Source organism: Etheostoma spectabile, chromosome 20 (assembly GCF_008692095.1).
Source record: "Etheostoma spectabile isolate EspeVRDwgs_2016 chromosome 20, UIUC_Espe_1.0, whole genome shotgun sequence".
Lineage (NCBI taxonomy): Eukaryota > Metazoa > Chordata > Actinopteri > Perciformes > Percidae > Etheostoma > Etheostoma spectabile.
In genome coordinates this window covers 15,694,879-15,701,844 of record NC_045752.1, presented here as the reverse complement: position 1 = coordinate 15,701,844, position 6,966 = coordinate 15,694,879, and the positions used below count along the sequence as shown (strand labels likewise).

Sequence of the window (6,966 nt, the reverse complement as noted above, 5' to 3'; positions counted from 1 at the left end):
AAACACATTTAATCAACATGATTGTCAGCAATTTCTAAGCCCCGCCCCCATTGTTGCAGTTGCTATGCCTGTCGAGCTTCCTGCTCTCACATGGCCCACATGCAGTTTAAAATGATAACTGTAGCAGATTTAGCACTCCATTCTAGACAGAGGCAGACAAAAGCTGGCTTAGCATTTTTAGGCAACAGACGATTTTACCGTCTGAAATGACAACTGTCACTGGCAGATTTTGCCAGCCAGCTAATGTTAAGTGTGATTTATGGTTGTGCGGAGGCTCCATGCAGAGCTTATAAGTTTATACTTGTGCGTTGGTGTCTGTGTCGATCTCTTTAAGAGAATAACAGGGCCACTCTCTCTGTGTGTGTGTGCGCGTGCCTGTGCGCATTTAATGGATGCATGGCACTGCACTAAAACACTGAGGCTGAGGCTGCATGTATGTGGCAAAATGTAAGCATCCTTACCAGCAGATGATCAATGTAGTAAACAACATATTCTAATATTACAGATTAAAGCTGGTTAGTCCTGTGACAAGCAAAACATGTTAGAACAGACTGTTATTTTGTTCTAGCATCTCTGATTTTGCTGCAAAGGTAAAAGTGTACATACTTGTAAAGTATGAAACATAGATACTATGTGCCACATCTGAGAATTTGTCAAAAAAAATACATTTCCACTATGCATTTCACAATGTGTATCAAATGTACAAAGCATGGCCCTGTAGTTCACACTTTGTCTAAAATGAGGTGGACGTGGCAGTATTTGAGGCTGAGATACAAAGATCTGCATGCACTCTTTTAAGGAAAACCTTGAAGATAATATCTGAATATTAGCACACACTGTATGCAATACATTACAGTCTCTTTGCTCTCCTTAAAATAAGATTAGTGAAAAATGTAGTGTTTGCTAAAAGGGCAACTATGATACAGCAGCAGCATAAATGTATAATATAGATGAGAATAGAACAGAAATAACATACTGGTGTAAGTAGGGCAACAAAAGAATATGCAGTGCAGTACAGCCATTAGAACCTAGTAGAACCTTAGAACCTGAGATAACATACAGATGATACTGTAGGTCAGGCTTTATCTTACTGATGCAGAGCTCTCTTGCATTTTGGAACAACTCTTGCTTGGGGACTTGATAACCTGGCCAAGATTGCTACAGTAACCAGTTAACTAATTGACTGCTCAGTCTAAGAGCATACTAGTTCATTGATTCTGGTTCTCACGTGAAATGTCCCAAGTGGGATCTAGTATTCAAACTTATTGTCTTTTGCCCTCAGATGATAAAAAGGTCAACTGATTGCATGAAGTGTAACTGTAAACGTGGTTCAGGCCTCTTAACAAGCACAAAGCCATTGCAGCTTGGCTCCATAACACGTATGTTTAAGCAATGAACACACTCTAAATAACTGCTCTCCATGTATTCTAGCACACTCAGCTCATTACGGTTGAGTTTGGGGACATAAAATGGGTCATGGAACATGGCCAAACTGTGCTGGCACCCCAAAGGGTTAGAATGGTAATGGGACTATTTTAACAGTGTTTGTTATTTTGGCTATACAAGACTGCTTAAGTAACGTCTCACTTAACTCAACCATCAGGGAACTGTCATATGTCATTCAGTCAGTCTTGCTATAGGCCAGCCAGAATACATTGTCAGTAAAGCATATTCTGGGACTGATGGTCAACATCATCATAGTTAGACATGCCTATAGACATTTTAATGCTGAAGCCAATGTGAAGGAACAGCAGGTTTACTCCTAGTTGTCAATATTCAAATATTCATCAGATGGTAATTCCAATAGTAACCTGACAAATAACTTGATATTAGAAGAAATCTGTAATGGATCATTTCAGGCAAGTGTGGCTTTTTTATATGCACTCCCCTTCACTTTAAACAGAGTGCCACAAAATGTCCTTACTGCATACCTTGGGTGGAGCATTACCAGTGACGTACTTATCACATGGTCAGATTCTGAGATCTTTGGCTTTAAATATACACTTTTCACAATCAGAAACATATCCACTGCAATGAACCAATGTGTCAAGTACTACAATACAATAGCTACAATAGTTTTTGAAAAAATTCAAACAAACCACAAATATTAACCACATGGTGGCAGAAAGGAAAATAAAGAAAAAGCCGTTTTCCTTTCATCGGGATACATCGTCTGGGAACAATGATTGTTTGTACTAAGATCCACCAAGTAGATGTTGAGACAGTTCACCAGATGGGGGGGTCTGTTACAGGGGTGAAAAAAAAATCGATTCTTAGTTGCATTGCGATTCTCTCTAGAACAATTCAATGCTTGATTCTGATAAGTTAATAATCGATTGTTACAATTTAATTTTTAATTTTTTTAATTTAAAAGTTACTGTCTCCAGACATTTACAAATCGGCAAACAGAGTGACTGAAAGAGGATGGGATGACGGAACCTCTGATATGGAAGATGAGTGTGAGAAAAGGTGACTTTCACAAGCATGTTTAAAGCTTTAGCATGGAATGACTAGAAAATTAAAAAAAGTCATTAAAACTTGTATGTGGCAAATACTGTGTATCAAAATCTAACAAACTCAGATTTATATGTATATATTTTTTAAATCAGACATGGAAATGTACGAAAAAAAAAATGTTATTATTGGTTTATAATCCAATTGTTGGCCTCTGAATCTCGGAATCGGATTGGGAGGTGCCCAGATATTCCCACCCCTGGTGTGTTCAAATCTCCAATACTACTTCCGTAATCTCTCCCAACTTTATCTTCTTTGCCATTTGTCTATTTCTCTCTGTCATTCTGTCTGTTTCCGCTGCTCTCTCCGTATCTTATTGATAACAACTTTAGAGGCATTGCTAACACGCCTGATAGCCATGTGCCCACTGTAAATAAATAGCATTTACAGTCTGAATTGCTGGGTCCACTTGCGAGCTAAAACAAACTAGACAAATACACACAACTAGATTCAGTCAAGTTAATATTGTCATAAACACTCCCACCTTAAAGTTTCTGCTGACAACTTCTCACTAGCCAAAAGTTTCGACTTCTCCTCTGAGCCAGCTACACACACACACACACACACACACACACATATACATTAGTGCCTCTTTAGCATTTTACAGATAGGCGGGCCGAGCAGCTAACTAGCTGTGTGAGAATTTTTGAATTCTCTGCGTGTGTGTGTGTGTGTGTGTGTGTGTGTGTGTGTGTGTGTGTGTGTGTGTGTGTGTCCTACTGAAAAAGAGAGTGTGCAGTGTAATTCTTCCCTATAATTCTGATAAATGTTGTATTCAGTCTGGTACTTCCAGCAATCCCCCTGCCCCCCCCATTCTCTGTAACTTCTTTTTTTTCTTAAGCTCCCTGCTCTCTCTCTACCTCACTCTCAAATACGATGTAATCACTTGAACAATGTGAACGAGTGTCATTAGACCCATAGTCACAGTGCTCCTAACAAGAAAATATCAAGCTTTTCTCCCACACCTTAAAACAACATAATGGGGCCTTGACAGGAAGACTTCTTTTAGTTCATTTCTGTGTTTGGGTTACAATTTTGAAGATCTCCTACCCTCTCTGGCAGACTAACCACTGCTGTGTGATGGAAAATACATCACTGACTAGGCATGCACGATTCAGGGAAAAATATGAATCACGATTTTTTTTGCTTAGAATTGATATCACGATTCTCTGACACGATTTCTTTTGACCATGATAAAGCAAAACAAATTGGCAGTACCAAACATAGATTTGTATTGACACCTATAGCACATTGGTCATCACCCCCAGCCTGTAAACATAGAGGCTTCAATATAGAGAAAGGAGAGCATTGCAGCGCTTGGGAGTGCTTTAAAACCTATTTCACACAGTCTTTGTTTATAACTCACAGATGAAAGTAGTTGCGTTTGTGATGCAGGCTGCCCGTAAAATTTAATAAGAATTAAAGTCGTTAAAAAAAATCAGTTATTTAAAAATGTAATCGTGAACAGGCTGGATCGAGATCGCGATTTTATGACGATTAATCGTGCAGGGCTATCACTAACCGTGCACTACTTTTGATTTTTCCCGAGAATGCCGACACCCAGTTTGTAAAATGCAAATGAAAGGGCTTTCATTTCAAAGGGCTTTCATTAGTGGGCCATTAGTCTCGTATTTCCACAGGGCTGTGGTCTGACTACACTATAAAACATCCCAGTTCCAAAGTATATGCTGTAAACATATTCTTTGTAAATCTTTCCAACCATTCCCCTAAAGAACTAAGCAGGCCTGCCTTGTTGCACGATCCAAATCTTCTTAAAGGCCACATGGCATAAAAATGTCCCTTCATGAGGTTTTTTAACTTTAATTTGAGTTTCCCCAGCTTGCCTATGGTCCCCCAGTGGCTATCAATAGTGATGGGTGTAAAGAAAAGGGTAAGAAAGGCGAGGTAACCTTGTCCCTTAGGTTACCTCCCCTTTCTTTGCTTTTGGCCCGCCCATGATAGAGAGACTTCATGGCTTTTAAACCAGCAAAGTGGAATTTGGTCACCCCACCCTTCACCTTGCCCACCCCTGTCTTCCTCAATAGCTCCAGAAACAGAAATGGCACATCCTAAGGAAACCTCATTGTGGGACTGGCTCTAACGGCTGTAATTCTGCACCAAGGCTGAATTTTGGGGAAAGTGACTTCAGATATGGTATTAGGGGACCACTAAGGTCGATATAAAAGCATCCAAAGAGCACCATGTCATTGGACCTTTTAAAAACTTGGTGCATTAAAATTTTTTGGCTTACTACCTTGAAGTTTGTTGTTTCCCAAAGCAACAGATTTTTTTGCACACCCCTAACAGGCTTAATCACCATTGGGTAATGTCATATATAGTTGCAATATATTGATATTGTATCGACATTGCAATATGAGACAAGATATTGTCTTACTTTTTAATAAATCGTAGCATCGTAATATGCTAAGTTTTGACTTTACATGGTTTTACTGTTCTAGCTGTTGTTATTTACCTTTACCCACTAAGTCATTAAATCATTTCTGGAGAATATTTATCAAAAATCTCATTGTGTAAATAACATATTGTTAAAGCACCAATAGTCAACCATACGATATCGTGGCAATATCGACATCGAGGTATTTGGTCAAGAATATTGTGATATTTGATATTCTCTATATCGCCCAGCCCTACACTGGGTCCTCTCATGATGCCAATAACACCAGCCCATTTCAATGGGCTTGGTTCTCTCTGTCTAATCTTGCGGGGTCCTGGGCTCAGCAAATTGGAGAATATATGATGTGCATAATAAATAAGGATTTGCTCACACTGAAGTGCTCCTTGAACAATTCAAAGACAGGAGAATTAAACGAATAGAGTTTATCTGCAGACCCTGCTGAAGCGTGAAGATATTATGTAAATGCACACTCTCCAGAAAAGTGACATTTTTATAATCCCTCTAATGTATTTATAATTATGCTGTGTTGTGGTGTATACATCTTCAGTCTACATATTTTATCTTCTTACTTTCTTTCTTTCATTAACTCTCGGCTCCGTTTGTGACTTAATTACATTGCTCTCTCTTTTGCTTTCTCCACCACAAAAAAATCACTAAGAACCAGGGCTTGACATTAGCACCTGCCAACCTGCCGAATGCGAGTAGATTTTATTTGGGCGGGTGACATGCCTTTGTATTGTAACACTGGTGGCTGGAGTAGCCTGCTGTGCCACCGGACCACAGGAACGCATCTGCGACCCAGTGTGCAGCGGCAGCCCAGTACTGATGGGACTACCGCCTCTTTTACGCAAATCGGTTCAATCGGTTGTTGTTTGGCCTACCGAGTTGATGGATTCTTTTACCGCAGGGGGGGGGTTAACTCGAACTTGCCAAGGACCTAGACACCCGTTTGGATTAGGCTCATGCATTAGGCATGGAGACTGCCTCGTTCAGTAGCCTGGTGGAATGTCTCCTCGTGACAGCCTACCTCCCATGTAACAAACATTTAACCTAACATAACTACCATGATAACATGACGCGTATTTGTATGTGATATCCAGCGGTCATGTAGCCGAGAACTTAGAAACCCGTTTGGTTACATTAGACTCAAGCGGTTGCACGGTTACATTCGGTCTCGTTCAGTAGCCTGGTGCACGGTCTCCTCATGACAGCCTACCTACCATGCAGCCTGTGACGTTAACTCAAAGGGGTACTATGCAGTTTTGGCCATTTCTTCACTGTTTTCTTGCAGGTTTCTCGATAGAGCTCTCCCTACAGCTTCGGAATAGATATTCGGCAGCTCCTCTGTTTACTTGTGTCTGACTCCTCGCTCAGTCAGCCTGCCGCCTCCTCTTTCTTTGTTCCTCGGACAATGCTTTCTTAGCTTTCTGCTTCCTTTATGCCAGCTCAGCCATGACGATCATGTGAAAAACTCCATCGCTACCTTGTTAGCCGGATCCTGAATGCTTGCAAGTCCTGATATCACACAATCCTACGTGACACTGAGGCCAGCGACTCGCCGGACGAAAGTTGCAAGGGTGGGTTTTTAATTATGCTCTTTTTTTCACCTTGAGATTTAATTTTCCGATTGAATGAACATGTATGACGTTTGATCTAAAATAACATTTTGGTATGTTCATTTGAGATAAAGGTTCACTATAGCCTGTTGCTTTCATCTGTTCATCACTCATCTATTATTTTTCTTCAGTGCACATTTCCAATACACAATTTTACACACTATATAAGAAAAGTATGGGCTGAAAAATGTGCAATTAGAAACTGATTGTGAATCATTAATATTTGAATTGCTAAACTTGAATAATTGCATTGAAAAACTGAATCTGAATAGTATCATTTAAAATTGAATTTATCTGTAGTGGAAGGGTTAGATAGATAAAATCCTCATTGAAAATGCAACTCTCTATATATCTTCACATTCAGTTCTCACAATTCAAATTCACTTCTCAAAATTCAATTTCAAGTTACTGTGACAGACA

At 39.8% G+C, this 6,966-nt stretch overlaps 1 long non-coding RNA gene across 1 annotated transcript in view; it reads left to right on the top strand.

Moving 5' to 3' along the window:
- Positions 1–597: 597 nt before the first annotated feature.
- LOC116670490 (uncharacterized) overlaps positions 598–6,966 on the top strand; it is a 10,175-nt gene continuing 3,806 nt past the window's right edge. Inside the window, exons 1-2 of the long non-coding RNA XR_004327041.1 lie at positions 598–608; positions 2,465–2,469. This is a non-coding gene — a long non-coding RNA (uncharacterized LOC116670490). The remainder of the gene's footprint in view (positions 609–2,464; positions 2,470–6,966) is intronic.